The sequence below is a fragment of the Anomaloglossus baeobatrachus genome, chromosome 8 (genome assembly GCF_048569485.1).
Source record: "Anomaloglossus baeobatrachus isolate aAnoBae1 chromosome 8, aAnoBae1.hap1, whole genome shotgun sequence".
Classification (NCBI taxonomy): Eukaryota; Metazoa; Chordata; class Amphibia; order Anura; family Aromobatidae; genus Anomaloglossus; species Anomaloglossus baeobatrachus.
In genome coordinates, this window is record NC_134360.1 from 105,561,920 (window position 1) to 105,579,537 (window position 17,618).

The following is a 17,618-nucleotide window of genomic DNA, read 5'->3' on the forward strand; positions in this document are numbered from 1 at the left end:
TGGCACCAGTGGGAAAATAATGAAATACAACAGCCAGTTCTTGTATGCCACTAAATGGCAGCATTTTTTGCTATTATTATAGCTTATTAAAAACAGAGCAGGAGGGTGTCATGCAGAGGTGATAGAAATAGCTTGGCACCAGTGGGACAAAAATGAAATATAACAGCCAGTTCTTGTATGCCACTAAATGGCAGCTTTTTTTGCTATTATTATAGCTTATTAAAAACAGAGCAGGAGGGTGTCATGCAGATGTGCTAGAAATAGCTTGGCACCAGTGGGACACTAATGAAATACAACAGCCAGTTCTTGTATGCCACTAAATGGCAGCATTTTTTGCTATTATTATAGCTTATTAAAAATAGAGCAGGAGGGTGTCATGCAGAGGTGCTAGAAATAGCTTGGCACCAGTGGGAAAATAATGAAATACCACAGCCAGTTCTTGTATGCCACTAAATGGCAGCATTTTTTGCTATTATTATAGCTTATTAAAAACAGAGCAGGAGGGTGTCATGCAGAGGTGCTTGAAATAGCTCGGCACCAGTGGGACAATAATGAAATACAACAGCCAATTGTTGTATGCCACTAAATGGCAGCTTTTTTTGCTATTATTATAGCTTATTCAAAACAGAGCAGGAGGGTGTCATGCAGAGGTGCTAGAAATAGCTTGGCACCAGTGGGAAAATAATGAAATACAACAGCCAGTTCTTGTATGCCACTAAATGGCAGCATTTTTTGCTATTATTATAGCTTATTAAAAACAGAGCAGGAGGGTGTCATGCAGAGGTGATAGAAATAGCTTGGCACCAGTGGGACAAAAATGAAATACAACAGCCAGTTCTTGTATGCCACTAAATGGCAGCTTTTTTTGCTATTATTATAGCTTATTAAAAACAGAGCAGGAGGGTGTCATGCAGATGTGCTAGAAATAGCTTGGCACCAGTGGGACACTAATGAAATACAACAGCCAGTTCTTGTATGCCACTAAATGGCAGCTTTTTTTGCTATCATTATAGCTTATTAAAAACAGAGCAGGAGGGTGTCATGCAGAGGTGTTAGAAATAGCTTGGCACCAGTGGAACACTAATGAAATACAACAGCCAGTTCTTGTATGCCACTAAATGGCAGCTTTTTTTGCTATCATTATAGCTTATTAAAAACAGAGCAGGAGGGTGTCATGCAGAGGTGCTAGAAATAGCTCGGCACCAGTGGGACAATAATGAAATACAACAGCCAATTGTTGTATGCCACTAAATGGCAGCTTTTTTTGCTATCATTATAGCTTATTAAAAACAGAGCAGGAGGGTGTCATGCAGAGGTGATAGAAATAGCTCGGCACCAGTGGGACAATAATGAAATACAACAGCCAGTTCTTGTATGCCACTAAATGGCAGCATTTTTTGCTATTATTATAGCTTATTAAAAACAGAGCAGGAGGGTGTCATGCAGAGGTGCTAGAAATAGCTTGGCACCAGTGGGACAATAATGAAATACAACAGCCAGTTCTTGTATGCCACTAAATGGCAGCTTTTTTTGCTATTATTATAGCTTATTAAAAACAGAGCAGGAGGGTGTCATGCAGATGTGCTAGAAATAGCTTGGCACCAGTGGGAAAATAATGAAATACAACAGCCAGTTCTTGTATGCCACTAAATGGCAGCATTTTTTGCTATTATTATAGCTTATTAAAAACAGAGCAGGAGGGTGTCATGCAGAGGTGCTAGAAATAGCTTGGCACCAGTGGGACACTAATGAAATACAACAGCCAGTTCTTGTATGCCACTAAATGGCAGCATTTTTTGCTATTATTTTAGCTTATTAAAGACAGAGCAGGAGGGTGTCATGCAGAGGTGCTAGAAATAGCTTGGCACCAGTGGGAAAATAATGAAATACAACAGCCAGTTCTTGTATGCCACTAAATGGCAGCTTTTTTTGCTATCATTATAGCTTATTAAAAACAGAGCAGGAGGGTGTCATGCAGAGGTGTTAGAAATAGCTTGGCACCAGTGGGACACTAATGAAATACAACAGCCAGTTCTTGTATGCCACTAAATGGCAGTTGTTTTTGCTATCATTATAGCCTATTAAAAACAGAACAGGAGGGTGTCATGCAGAGGTGCTAGAAATAGCTCGGCACCAGTGGGACAATAATGAAATACAACAGCCAATTCTTGTATGCCACTAAATGGCAGCTTTTTTTGCTATCATTATAGCTTATTAAAAACAGAGCAGGAGGGTGTCATGCAGAGGTGCTAGAAATAGCTCGGCACCAGTGGGACAATAATGAAATACAACAGCCAATTGTTGTATGCCACTAAATGGCAGCTTTTTTTGCTATCATTATAGCTTATTAAAAACAGAGCAGGAGGGTGTCATGCAGAGGTGATAGAAATAGCTCGGCACCAGTGGGACAATAATGAAATACAACAGCCAGTTCTTGTATGCCACTAAATGGCAGCATTTTTTGCTATTATTATAGCTTATTAAAAACAGAGCAGGAGGGTGTCATGCAGAGGTGCTAGAAATAGCTTGGCACCAGTGGGACAATAATGAAATACAACAGCCAGTTCTTGTATGCCACTAAATGGCAGCTTTTTTTGCTATTATTATAGCTTATTAAAAACAGAGCAGGAGGGTGTCATGCAGATGTGCTAGAAATAGCTTGGCACCAGTGGGAAAATAATGAAATACAACAGCCAGTTCTTGTATGCCACTAAATGGCAGCATTTTTTGCTATTATTATAGCTTATTAAAAACAGAGCAGGAGGGTGTCATGCAGAGGTGCTAGAAATAGCTTGGCACCAGTGGGACACTAATGAAATACAACAGCCAGTTCTTGTATGCCCCTAAATGGCAGCATTTTTTGCTATTATTTTAGCTTATTAAAGACAGAGCAGGAGGGTGTCATGCAGAGGTGCTAGAAATAGCTTGGCACCAGTGGGAAAATAATGAAATACAACAGCCAGTTCTTGTATGCCACTAAATGGCAGCTTTTTTTGCTATCATTATAGCTTATTAAAAACAGAGCAGGAGGGTGTCATGCAGAGGTGTTAGAAATAGCTTGGCACCAGTGGGACACTAATGAAATACAACAGCCAGTTCTTGTATGCCACTAAATGGCAGTTGTTTTTGCTATCATTATAGCCTATTAAAAACAGAACAGGAGGGTGTCATGCAGAGGTGCTAGAAATAGCTCGGCACCAGTGGGACAATAATGAAATACAACAGCCAATTCTTGTATGCCACTAAATGGCAGCTTTTTTTGCTATCATTATAGCTTATTAAAAACAGAGCAGGAGGGTGTCATGCAGAGGTGCTAGAAATAGCTCGGCACCAGTGGGACAATAATGAAATACAACAGCCAATTGTTGTATGCCACTAAATGGCAGCTTTTTTTGCTATCATTATAGCTTATTAAAAACAGAGCAGGAGGGTGTCATGCAGAGGTGCTAGAAATAGCTCGGCACCAGTGGGACAATAATGAAATACAACAGCCAGTTCTTGTATGCCACTAAATGGCAGCATTTTTTGCTATTATTATAGCTTATTAAAAACAGAGCAGGAGGGTGTCATGCAGAGGTGCTAGAAATAGCTTGGCACCAGTGGGACAATAATGAAATACAACAGCCAGTTCTTGTATGCCACTAAATGGCAGCTTTTTTTGCTATTATTATAGCTTATTAAAAACAGAGCAGGAGGGTGTCATGCAGATGTGCTAGAAATAGCTTGGCACCAGTGGGAAAATAATGAAATACAACAGCCAGTTCTTGTATGCCACTAAATGGCAGCATTTTTTGCTATTATTATAGCTTATTAAAAACAGAGCAGGAGGGTGTCATGCAGAGGTGCTAGAAATAGCTTGGCACCAGTGGGACACTAATGAAATACAACAGCCAGTTCTTGTATGCCACTAAATGGCAGCATTTTTTGCTATTATTTTAGCTTATTAAAGACAGAGCAGGAGGGTGTCATGCAGAGGTGCTAGAAATAGCTTGGCACCAGTGGGAAAATAATGAAATACAACAGCCAGTTCTTGTATGCCACTAAATGGCAGCATTTTTTGCTATTATTATAGCTTATTAAAAACAGAGCAGAAGGGTGTCATGCAGAGGTGCTAGAAATAGCTTTGCACCAGTGGGACAATAATGAAATACAACAGCCAGTTCTTGTATGCCACTAAATGGCAGCTTTTTTTGCTATCATTATAGCTTATTAAAAACAGAGCAGGAAGGTGTCATGCAGAGGTGCTAAAAATAGCTTGGCACCAGTGGGACAATAATGAAATACAACAGCCAGTTCTTGTATGCCACTAAATGGCAGCTTTTTTTGCTATCATTATAGCTTATTAAAAACAGAGCAGGAGGGTGTCATGCAGAGGTGTTAGAAATAGCTTGGCACCAGTGGGACACTAATGAAATACAACAGCCAGTTCTTGTATGCCACTAAATGGCAGTTGTTTTTGCTATCATTATAGCCTATTAAAAACAGAACAGGAGGGTGTCATGCAGAGGTGCTAGAAATAGCTCGGCACCAGTGGGACAATAATGAAATACAACAGCCAATTCTTGTATGCCACTAAATGGCAGCTTTTTTTGCTATCATTATAGCTTATTAAAAACAGAGCAGGAGGGTGTCATGCAGAGGTGCTAGAAATAGCTTGGCACCAGTGGGACACTAATGAAATACAACAGCCAGTTCTTGTATGCCACTAAATGGCAGAATTTTTTGCTATTATTATAGCTTATTAAAAATAGAGCAGGAGGGTGTCATGCAGAGGTGCTAGAAATAGCTTGGCAACAGTGGGACAATAATGAAATAAAACAGCCAGTTCTTGTATGCCACTAAATGGCAGCTTTTTTTGCTATCATTATAGCTTATTAAAAACAGAGCAGGAGGGTGTCATGCAGAGGTGCTAGAAATAGCTTGGCACCAGTGGGACAATAATGAAATACAACAGCCAGTTCCTGTATGCCACTAAATGGCAGCTTTTTTTGCTATCATTATAGCTTATTAAAAACAGAGCAGGAGGGTGTCATGCAGAGGTGCTAGAAATAGCTTGGCACCAGTGAGACAATAATGAAATACAACAGCCAGTTCTTGTATGCCACTAAATGGCAGCTTTTTTTGCTATCATTATAGCTTATTAAAAACAGAGCAGGAGGTTGTCATGCAAAGGTGATAGAAATAGCTTGGCACGAGTGGGACAATAATGAAATACAACAGCCAGTTCCTGTATGGCACTAAATGGCAGCTTTTTTTGCTATCATTATAGCTTATTAAAAACAGAGCAGGATTGTGTCATGCAGAGGTGCTAGAAATAGCTTGGCACCAGTGGGAACATAATTAAATACAACAGCCAGTTCTTGTATGCCACTAAATGGCAGCATTTTTTGCTATTATTATAGCTTATTAAAAACAGAGCAGGAGGGTGTCATGCAGAGGTGCTAGAAATAGCTTGGCACCAGTGGGAAACTAATGAAATACAACAGCCAGTTCTTGTATGCACCTAAATGGCAGCTTTTTTTACTATCATTATAGCTTATTAAAAACAGAGCAGGAGGGTGTCATGCAGAGGTGCTAGAAATAGCTCGGCACCAGTGGGACAATAATGAAATTCAACAGCCAATTCTTGTATGCCACTAAATGGCAGCTTTTTTTGCTATCATTATAGCTTATTAAAAACAGAGCAGGAGGGTGTCATGCAGAGGTGCTAGAAATAGCTTGGCACCAGTGGGACAATAATGAAATACAACAGCAAGTTCTTGTATGCCACTAAATGGCAGCTTTTTTTGCTATAATTATAGCTTATTAAATACAGAGCAGGAGGGTGTCATGCAGAAGTGCTAGAAATAGCTTGTCACCAGTGGGACAATAATGAAATACAACAGCCAGTTCTTGTATGCCACTAAATGGCAGCTTTTTTTGCTATCACTATAGCTTATTAAAAATTGAGAAGGAGGGTGTCATGCAGAGGTGCTAGAAATAGCTTAGCACCAGTGGGACACTAATGAAATACAACAGCCAGTTTTTGTATGTCACTAAATGGCAGCTTTTTTTGCTATCATTATAGCTTATTAAAAATTGAGAAGGAGGGTGTCATGCAGAGGTGCTAGAAATAGCTTGGCCCCAGTGGGACAATAATGAAATACAACAGCCGGTTCTTGTATGCCACTAAATGGCAGCTTTTTTTTTGCTATCATTATACCTTATTAAAAACAGAGCAGGAGGGTGTCATGCAGAGGTGCTAGAAATAGCTTGGCACCAGTGGGACACTAATGAAATACAAAAGCCAGTTCTTGTGTGCCACTAAATGGCAGTTTTTTTTGCTATCATTATAGCTTATTAAAAACAGAGCAGGGGGGTGTCATGCAGAGGTGCTAGAAATAGCTTGGCACCAGTGGGACAATAATGAAATACAACAGCCAGTTCTTGTATGCCACTAAATGGCAGCATTTTTTGCTATTATTATAGCTTATTAAAAACAGAGCAGGAGGGTGTCATGCAGAAGTGCTAGAAATAGCTTGTCACCAGTGGGACAATAATGAAATACAACAGCCAGTTCTTGTATGCCACTAAATGGCAGCTTTTTTTGCTATCATTATAGCTTATTAAAAATTGAGAAGGAGGGTGTCATGCAGAGGTGCTAGAAATAGCTTAGCATCAGTCGGACAATAATGAAATACAACAGCCACTTCTTGTATGCCACTAAATGGCAGCATTTTTTGCTATTATTATAGCTTATTAAAAACAGAGCAGGAGGGTGTCATGCAGAGGTGCTAGAAAAAGCTTGGCACCAGTGGGACAATAATGAAATACAACAGCCAGTTCTTGTATGCCACTAAATGGCAGCTTTTTTTTTTGCTATCATTATACCTTATTAAAAACAGAGCAGGAGGGTGTCATGCAGAGGTGCTAGAAATAGCTTGGCACCAGTGGGACACTAATAAAATACAAAAGCCAGTTCTTGTGTGCCACTAAATGGCAACTTTTTTTGCTATCATTATAGCTTGTTAAAAACAGAGCAGGAGGGTGTCATGCAGAGGTGCTAGAAATAGCTTGGCACCAGTGGGACAATAATGAAATACAACAGCCAGTTCTTGTATGCCACTAAATGGCAGTTTTTTTTGCTATCATTATAGCTTATTAAAAAAAGAGCAGGGGGGGGCATGCAGAGGTGCTAGAAATAGCTCGGCACCAGTGGGACAATAATGAAATACAACAGCCAGTTCTTGTATGCCACTAAATGGCCGCATTTTTTGCTATTATTATAGCTTATTAAAAACAGAGCAGGAGGGTGTCATGCAGAGGTGCTAGAAATAGCTTGGCACCAGTGGGAAAATAATGAAATACAACAGCCATTTCTTGTATGCCACTTAATGGCAGCTTTTTTTGCTATCATTATAGCTTATTAAAAACAGAGCAGGAGGGTGTCATGCAGAGGTGCTAGAAATAGCTTGGCACCAGTGGGACACTAATGAAATACAACAGCCAGTTCTTGTATGCCACTAAATGGCAGCATTTTTTGCTTTTATTATAGCTTATTAAAAATAGAGCAGGAGGGTGTGATGCAGAGGTGCTAGAAATAGCTTGGCACCAGTGGGAAAAAAATGAAATACAACAGCGAGTTCTTGTATGCCACTAAATGGCAGCATTTTTTGCTATTATTATAGCTTATTAAAAACAGAGCAGGAGGGTGTCATGCAGAGGTGCTAGAAATAGCTTGGCACCAGTGGGACACTAATGAAATACAACAGCCAGTTCTTGTATGCCACTAAATGGCAGCTTTTTTTGCTATCATTATAGCTTATTAAAAACAGAGCAGGAGGGTGTCATGCAGAGGTGCTAGAAACAGCTCGGCACCAGTGGGACAATAATGAAATACAACAGCCAATTCTTGTATGCCACTAAATGGCAGCTTTTTTTGCTATCATTATAGCTTATTAAAAACAGAGCAGGAGGGTGTCATGCAGAGGTGCTAGAAATAGCTTGGCACCAGTGGGACAATAATGAAATACAACAGCCAGTTCCTGTATGCCACTAAATGGCAGCTTTTTTTGCTATCATTATAGCTTATTAAAAACAGAGCAGGAGGGTGTCATGCAGAGGTGCTAGAAATAGCTTGGCACCAGTGGGACAATAATGAAATACAACAGCCAGTTCTTGTATGCCACTAAATGGCAGCATTTTTTGCTATCATTATAGCTTATTAAAAACAGAGCAGGAGGGTGTCATGCAGAAGTGCTAGAAATATCTTGGCACCAGTTGGACAATAATGAAATACAACAGCCAGTTCTTGTATGCCACTAAATGGCAGCATTTTTTGCTATTATTATAGCTTATTAAAAACAGAGCAGGAGGGTGTCATGCAGATGTGCTAGAAATAGCTTGGCACCAGTGGGACACTAATGAAATACAACAGCCAGTTCTTGTATGCCACTAAATGGCATCTTTTTTTGCTATTGTTATAGCTTATTAAAAACATAGCAGGTGGGTGTCATGCAGAGGTGCTAGAAATATCTTGGCACCAGTGGGACACTAATGAAATACAACAGCCAGTTCTTGTATGACATTAAATGGCAGCTTTTTTTGCTATTATTATAGCTTATTAAAAACATAGCAGGTGGGTGTCATGCAGAGGTGCTAGAAATATCTTGGCACCAGTGGGACACTAATGAAATACAACAGCCAGTTCTTGTATGCCACTAAATGGCAGCTTTTTTTTTTTTGCTATCATTATAGCTTTCTAAAAACAGAGCAGGAGGGTGTCATGCAGAGGTGCTAGAAATAGCTTGGCACCAGTGGGACAATAATGAAATACAACAGCCAGTTCCTGTATGCCACTAAATGGCAGCTTTTTTTGCTATTATTATAGCTTATTAAAAACAGAGCAGGAGGGTGTCATGCAGATGTGCTAGAAATAGCTTGGCACCAGTGGGACAATAATGAAATACAACAGCCAGTTCTTGTATGCCACTAAATGGCAGCTTTTTTTGCTATTATTATAGCTTATTAAAAACAGAGCAGGAGGGTGTCATGCAGAGGTGCTAGAAATAGCTTGGCACCAGTGGGACACTAATGAAATACAACAGCCAGTTCTTGTATGCCACTAAATGGCAGCATTTTTTGCTATTATTATAGCTTATTAAAAATAGAGCAGGAGGGTGTCATGCAGAGGTGCTAGAAATAGCTTGGCACCAGTGGGAAAATAATGAAATACAACAGCCAGTTCTTGCATGCCACTAAATGGCAGCATTTTTTGCTATTATTATAGCTTATTAAAAACAGAGCAGGAGGGTGTCATGCAGAGGTGCTAGAAATAGCTTGGCACCAGTGGGACAAAAATGAAATACAACAGCCAGTTCTTGTATGCCACTAAATGGCAGCTTTTTTTGCTATCATTATAGCTTATTAAAAACAGAGCAGGAGGGTGTCATGCAGAGGTGCTAGAAATAGCTTGGCACCAGTGGGACAATAATGAAATACAACAGCCAGTTCTTGTATGCCACTAAATGGCAGCTTTTTTTGCTATCATTATAGCTTATTAAAAACAGAGCAGGAGGGTGTCATGCAGAGGTGTTAGAAATAGCTTGGCACCAGTGGGACACTAATGAAATACAACAGCCAGTTCTTGTATGCCACTAAATGGCAGCTTTTTTTGGTATCATTATAGCTTATTAAAAACAGAGCAGGAGGGTGTCATGCAGAGGTGTTAGAAATAGCTTGGCACCAGTGGGACACTAATGAAATACAACAGCCAGTTCTTGTATGCCACTAAATGGCAGCTTTTTTTGCTATCATTATAGCTTATTAAAAACAGAGCAGGAGGGTGTCATGCAGAGGTGCTAGAAATAGCTCGGCACCAGTGGGACAATAATGAAATACAACAGCCAATTCTTGTATGCCACTAAATGGCAGCTTTTTTTGCTATCATTATAGCTTATTAAAAACAGAGCAGGAGGGTGTCATGCAGAGGTGCTAGAAATAGCTTGGCACCAGTGGGACAATAATGAAATACAACAGCCAGTTCTTGTATGCCACTAAATGGCAGCTTTTTTTGCTATCATTATAGCTTATTAAAAACAGAGCAGGAGGGTGTCATGCAGAGGTGCTAGAAATAGCTTGGCACCAGTGGGACAATAATGAAATACAACAGCCAATTCTTGTATGCCACTAAATGGCAGCTTTTTTTGCTATCATTATAGCTTATTAAAAACAGAGCAGGAGGGTGTCATGCAGAGGTGCTAGAAATAGCTTGGCACCAGTGGGACAATAATGAAATACAACAGCCAGTTCTTGTATGCCACTAAATGGCAGCTTTTTTTGCTATCATTATAGCTTATTAAAAACAGAGCAGGAGGGTGTCATGCAGAGGTGCTAGAAATAGCTTGGCACCAGTGGGACAATAATGAAATACAACAGCCAATTCTTGTATGCCACTAAATGGCAGCTTTTTTTGCTATCATTATAGCTTATTAAAAACAGAGCAGGAGGGTGTCATGCAGAGGTGCTAGAAATAGCTTGTCACCATTGGGACAATAATGAAATACAACAGCCAGTTCTTATATGCCACTAAATGGCAGCTTTTTTTGCTATCATTATAGCTTATTAAAAATTGAGAAGGAGGGTGTCATGCAGAGGTGCTAGAAATAGCTTAGCACCAGTGGGACACTAATAAAATACAACAGCCAGTTCTTGTATGCCACTAAATGGCAGCTTTTTTTGCTATCATTATAGCTTATTAAAAATTGAGAAGGAGGGTGTCATGCAGAGGCGCTAGAAATAGCTTGGCACCAGTCGGACAATAATGAAATACAACAGCCACTTCTTGTATGCCACTAAATGGCAGCATTTTTAGCTATTATTATAGCTTATTAAAAACAGAGCAGGAGGGTGTCATGCAGAGGTGCTAGAAATAGCTTGGCACCAGTGGGACAATAATGAAATACAAAAGCCAGTTCTTGTGTGCCACTAAATGGCAGCTTTTTTTGCTATCATTATAGCTTGTTAAAAACAGAGCAGGAGGGTGTGATGCAGAGGTGCTAGAAATAGCTTGGCACCAGTGGGACAATAATGAAATACAACAGCCAGTTCTTGTATGCCACTAAATGGCAGCTTTTTTTGCTATCATTATAGCTTATTAAAAACAGAGCAGGAGGGTGTCATGCAGAGGTGTTAGAAATAGCTTGGCACCAGTGGGACACTAATGAAATACAACAGCCAGTTCTTGTATGCCACTAAATGGCAGCTTTTTTTGCTATCATTATAGCTTATTAAAAACAGAGCAGGAGGGTGTCATGCAGAGGTGCTAGAAATAGCTCGGCACCAGTGGGACAATAATGAAATACAACAGCCAATTCTTGTATGCCACTAAATGGCAGCTTTTTTTGCTATCATTATAGCTTATTAAAAACAGAGCAGGAGGGTGTCATGCAGAGGTGCTAGAAATATCTTGGCACCAGTTGGACAATAATGAAATACAACAGCCAGTTCTTGTATGCCACTAAATGGCAGTATTTTTTGCTATTATTATAGCTTATTAAAAACAGAGCAGGAGGGTGTCATGCAGATGTGCTAGAAATAGCTTGGCACCAGTGGGACACTAATGAAATACAACAGCCAGTTCTTGTATGCCACTAAATGGCATCTTTTTTTGCTATTATTATAGCTTATTAAAAACATAGCAGGTGGGTGTCATGCAGAGGTGCTAGAAATATCTTGGCACCAGTGGGACACTAATGAAATACAACAGCCAGTTCTTGTATGACATTAAATGGCAGCTTTTTTTGCTATTATTATAGCTTATTAAAAACAGAGCAGGAGGGTGTCATGCAGATGTGCTAGAAATAGCTTGTCACCAGTGGGACACTAATGAAATACAACAGCCAGTTCTTGTATGCCACTAAATGGCAGCATTTTTTGCTATTATTATAGCTTATTAAAAATAGAGCAGGAGGGTGTCATGCAGAGGTGCTAGAAATAGCTTGGCACCAGTGGGAAAATAATGAAATACAACAGCCAGTTCTTGTATGCCACTAAATGGCAGCATTTTTTGCTATTATTATAGCGTATTAAAAACAGAGTAGGAGGGTGTCATGCAGAGGTGCTAGAAATAGCTTGGCACCAGTGGGACAAAAATGAAATACAACAGCCAGTTCTTGTATGCCACTAAATGGCAGCTTTTTTTGCTATCATTATAGCTTATTAAAAACAGAGCAGGAGGGTGTCATGCAGAGGTGCTAGAAATATCTTGGCACCAGTTGGACAATAATGAAATACAACAGCCAGTTCTTGTATGCCACTAAATGGCAGCATTTTTTGCTATTATTATAGCTTATTAAAAACAGAGCAGGAGGGTGTCATGCAGAGGTGTTAGAAATAGCTTGGCACCAGTGGGACACTAATGAAATACAACAGCCAGTTCTTGTATGCCACTAAATGGCAGCTTTTTTTGCTATCATTATAGCTTATTAAAAACAGAGCAGGAGGGTGTCATGCAGAGGTGCTAGAAATATCTTGGCACCAGTTGGACAATAATGAAATACAACAGCCAGTTCTTGTATGCCACTAAATGGCAGCATTTTTTGCTATTATTATAGCTTATTAAAAACAGAGCAGGAGGGTGTCATGCAGAGGTGTTAGAAATAGCTTGGCACCAGTGGGACACTAATGAAATACAACAGCCAGTTCTTGTATGCCACTAAATGGCAGCTTTTTTTGCTATCATTATAGCTTATTAAAAACAGAGCAGGAGGGTGTCATGCAGAGGTGTTAGAAATAGCTTGGCACCAGTGGGACACTAATGAAATACAACAGCCAGTTCTTGTATGCCACTAAATGGCAGCTTTTTTTGCTATCATTATAGCTTATTAAAAACAGAGCAGGAGGGTGTCATGCAGAGGTGCTAGAAATAGCTCGGCACCAGTGGGACAATAATGAAATACAACAGCCAATTCTTGTATGCCACTAAATGGCAGCTTTTTTTGCTATCATTATAGCTTATTAAAAACAGAGCAGGAGGGTGTCATGCAGAGGTGCTAGAAATATCTTGGCACCAGTTGGACAATAATGAAATACAACAGCCAGTTCTTGTATGCCACTAAATGGCAGTATTTTTTGCTATTATTATAGCTTATTAAAAACAGAGCAGGAGGGTGTCATGCAGATGTGCTAGAAATAGCTTGGCACCAGTGGGACACTAATGAAATACAACAGCCAGTTCTTGTATGCCACTAAATGGCATCTTTTTTTGCTATTATTATAGCTTATTAAAAACATAGCAGGTGGGTGTCATGCAGAGGTGCTAGAAATATCTTGGCACCAGTGGGACACTAATGAAATACAACAGCCAGTTCTTGTATGACATTAAATGGCAGCTTTTTTTGCTATTATTATAGCTTATTAAAAACAGAGCAGGAGGGTGTCATGCAGATGTGCTAGAAATAGCTTGGCACCAGTGGGACAATAATGAAATACAACAGCCAGTTCTTGTATGCCACTAAATGGCAGCTTTTTTTGCTATTATTATAGCCTATTAAAAACAGAGCAGGAGGGTGTCATGCAGAGGTGCTAGAAATAGCTTGGCACCAGTGGGACACTAATGAAATACAACAGCCAGTTCTTGTATGCCACTAAATGGCAGCATTTTTTGCTATTATTATAGCTTATTAAAAATAGAGCAGGAGGGTGTCATGCAGAGGTGCTAGAAATAGCTTGGCACCAGTGGGAAAATAATGAAATACAACAGCCAGTTCTTGTATGCCACTAAATGGCAGCATTTTTTGCTATTATTATAGCGTATTAAAAACAGAGTAGGAGGGTGTCATGCAGAGGTGCTAGAAATAGCTTGGCACCAGTGGGACAAAAATGAAATACAACAGCCAGTTCTTGTATGCCACTAAATGGCAGCTTTTTTTGCTATCATTATAGCTTATTAAAAACAGAGCAGGAGGGTGTCATGCAGAGGTGCTAGAAATAGCTTGGCACCAGTGGGACAAAAATGAAATACAACAGCCAGTTCTTGTATGCCACTAAATGGCAGCTTTTTTTGCTATCATTATAGCTTATTAAAAACAGAGCAGGAGGGTGTCATGCAGAGGTGCTAGAAATATCTTGGCACCAGTTGGACAATAATGAAATACAACAGCCAGTTCTTGTATGCCACTAAATGGCAGCATTTTTTGCTATTATTATAGCTTATTAAAAACATAGCAGGTGGGTGTCATGCAGAGGTGCTAGAAATATCTTGGCACCAGTGGGACACTAATGAAATACAACAGCCAGTTCTTGTATGACATTAAATGGCAGCTTTTTTTGCTATTATTATATGTTACGGGGGGGACCCGGGGAAGCGTGCCAAGATGGGAAATGGACTGCTTCCGCCGGTCAAGGTCCACTGTGCGGTGTAAGGGACCGCCGCTATGGTGGGTGAAGAGTGAGCGGGTTGCTGCTAGCGATCGTCTGGAATGTCACAGACGATCTATGTACACCGATCTGCCCTAACCCCTGAGGGTTGTATGGCACAGATCTCACGGCTCGGTGTACCTGTTGCACGGGGAAGCACAGAGGTGCCCACGCACGTGTGCCAGTGGAAGTCACGAGAATATGGCACAAGGGTAGCACAGAGGTGCCCACGCACGTGTGCTTTCAATAACCAGGTGAGTCCAATGGAGACTTGAGGAGCTCACCTGGGACAGGAACACGGCCTGTTGACGGGGGTACTGCCGGAGCAGCAAGGCAGGAACACGGCCTGCAAACGAGGTACTGCCGGAGCAGCAAGGGCCAAGCCCAAAAGAGACAGTAATGCCTGAGCAGTGGCGTGGCAGCACGCTGCCAGACATCCAAACATAGAAGGACGGTCGCGCGCCGCCATGATGGCAGAGGGAGCTTTTAAGGAGGTGCAGCTCCACCCGAGGGCGGGCGCGAGGCGGAGATGACGGACTTGACCCAATCAGGGTCCACGACGTCCCAGCCTGGCCAGTCAGGATTCACCACGTCACCAGCCTTGTCATCAAGCCGTGTGACGTCAGTGAGCGAATCAGGACCCACCACGCATTGCACATGCTCACCCTCCTGCCTCTGGGAAATAGAGGCGGGATCCTCGGTCTCACAATGTGCAGAGATAACGGGAATCTCACTGCTTTCCTGAGCAGTAAACCTCTGCACATTGCGCAGCCTCGCAGACCTTCGGGGCCGCTGAGCAGGAGAGTCTGCGGAAGGCCAGGAATGGGAGACCGCTTCACTCCTTGTAACAGGAGAACCACTAGGTGTCACCCTTCTGCTGCCTCTCTGAGAAGGTATCTCCTGCACACTGCGCAGTCTGGCAGACCTTCGGCGCTGCTGAGCAGGAGTGCTCGTGGCAGGCAAGGAATGGGAGACTGCCTCAGTCCTTGCCTCAGGAGAGCCACGAGATGTAACATTACCCCCCCGTCTAGCCCCCCCCCCTGTCCGTGCTCGAAGGCCGCTATCAAACCCGGGGCGCGGATATGATCCTCCAACTCCCAGGATCTATGCTCCGGACCACGGCCGGCCCACACCACGAGGTAGTACCTCTTGCCCTGTATGACTTTTGTCTCCACAAGTTTTGCCACCTCAGGGTCGTCGGACGTGGAGTCGGTTTGAGCCGGCAGGGACCCCGAGAATTTATTAAGTCGTACGGGTTTCAGGAGGGACACGTGAAAGGTGTTGGCTATAGCCCAGCGTGGAGGGAGCTGGAGTCGATATGCCACTGGGTTTACCTGCTGTAGTACTTTAAACGGACCCAGATACCTAGGGGCGAATTTGGCTGCCTGTACCCGTAGGTTAACATTCTTAGAGGACAGCCATACTAGGTCACCAGGGGCGAAGGATGGTGCAGGGCGGCGGCGAACATCGGCCGTTGTCACCATCCGGTCTTTGGCCCTTTTAAGAGCCTCTTGGGTGTCATCCCAGATCTCCCGGGCCTTGGTCGCCCAATCCTCCACTCTAGTATCGGGTGACGTAATGGGCATCGGAACCGGGATTCTGGGATGTTGTCCGTTATTGAGTAGGAACGGAGTCTGGCCAGAGGATTCATGGACCGAATTGTTAATGGCAAATTCGGCCCAAGGAAGGAGGTTAGCCCAGTTGTCGTGGTGCGCGGATATAAAATGGCGGAGGTAAGTTACTGTCAGGGCCAGGCGGTCGGGCAGACCCAGGAGGTGGATCCACTGGGCCGAACTCTAAGATGGTGGTAAGGAGTCCGGTAGCTGAAGCACTATGGGCAGTAGAACAGTCCGTGCCATTGAGTGTAACGAAGAAGTCCCTGGGACCACGGAGTCACAGATGGTAGTCCGGGTGACGTAGCTCAGGTTCGGAAGCCGAGGTGATGTCAGGCGGGGTCCGGAACCTTTGGAGCGAGATGACGGGTCACCGCAGGGATCCGAGATGGTACGGACTGTCAGATGGCAGACGGACAGCGTGCGGGGTTCGGGATTCAGCAGGACCGGATGGCGAGGCAGGATCAGCTCTAGAAGAGAGATACGTGAGTATGGCACGAAGACACAAGGAGACCTGACTCCTAGCTTGGAAAACACGAAGATCAGGCCCCGCCCTCTTGGACAATACACCCCTTTATACCCTGTACCTGTTTAGCCTCATTTCCTGTTAATGGACGCTGGCCCTTTAAGAAAGGGTCAGTGACCGCGCGCGCGCCCTAATGCGCATGCGCGCAGCCCGGGTGCCAGAAGCCAGGGAAGGAGGCTGAGAAGAGGACGCAGGGGAGCCGGCCAGGGCCTGGGAAGCCGTCGGGCGCCGCGATCGGAGACCAGGGGGCCTGGGAAGGACGGGCACCGGAGCCAAGGACCCGGGGAGCGTGGCAGGTGAGCCGGGGAGCGGGGCTGAGGACCCGGGGAGCGGAGCAGAGGACCCGGGGAGGGGAGCCAAGGACCCGGGGAGCGTGACAGTACCCCCCCCCCCACGCCCCCCTCCCCGCAACCGGGACATGAAGGCACGGATCAGAGGAGTGCCCACGTTCTCCCTGGGCTCCCAGGACCTATCCTCAGGACCATACCCCTCCCAGTCCACCAGGAAGAACTGTCGACCTCGTACGGTCTTCATGGCCACGACATCCCTTACCGCATAGACGTCGTCATCGGCAATAGGTGGAGGAGCCGGACTGGCAGCAGCGGAGAAGGGACCAAGGACAACCGGCTTGAGCAGGGAGACGTGGAATGAGTTGGGTATCCTCATCGTGGCCGGGAGCTGTAGCTTGTAGGAGACCTCATTGATCTTGCTGAGGACCTTAAACGGCCCGATGTAGCGAGGACCCAGCTTGTAGGAAGGTATCTTCAATCGGATGTACTGGGAAGCAAGCCAGACCAGGTCACCAGGAGAGAAACACGGAGGGTCCAGACGCCTCTTGTCAGCGTGTTTCTTCATCCGCTGGGAAGCGCGTCCAAGGGACGCCTTGACAGAGTCCCAAATGGTAGTGAAGTCACGGGCTACAGTATCAGCCACAGGGACATCCGAAGAAGGGGATATAGGCAATGGGACGGAGGGCTGAAGTCCGTAAACGACATGGAAGGGAGACTTGGAGGACGACTCACTGATGTGGTGGTTATGTGAGAATTCAGCCCAAGGCAGAAGCGTGGACCAGTCGTCGTGAT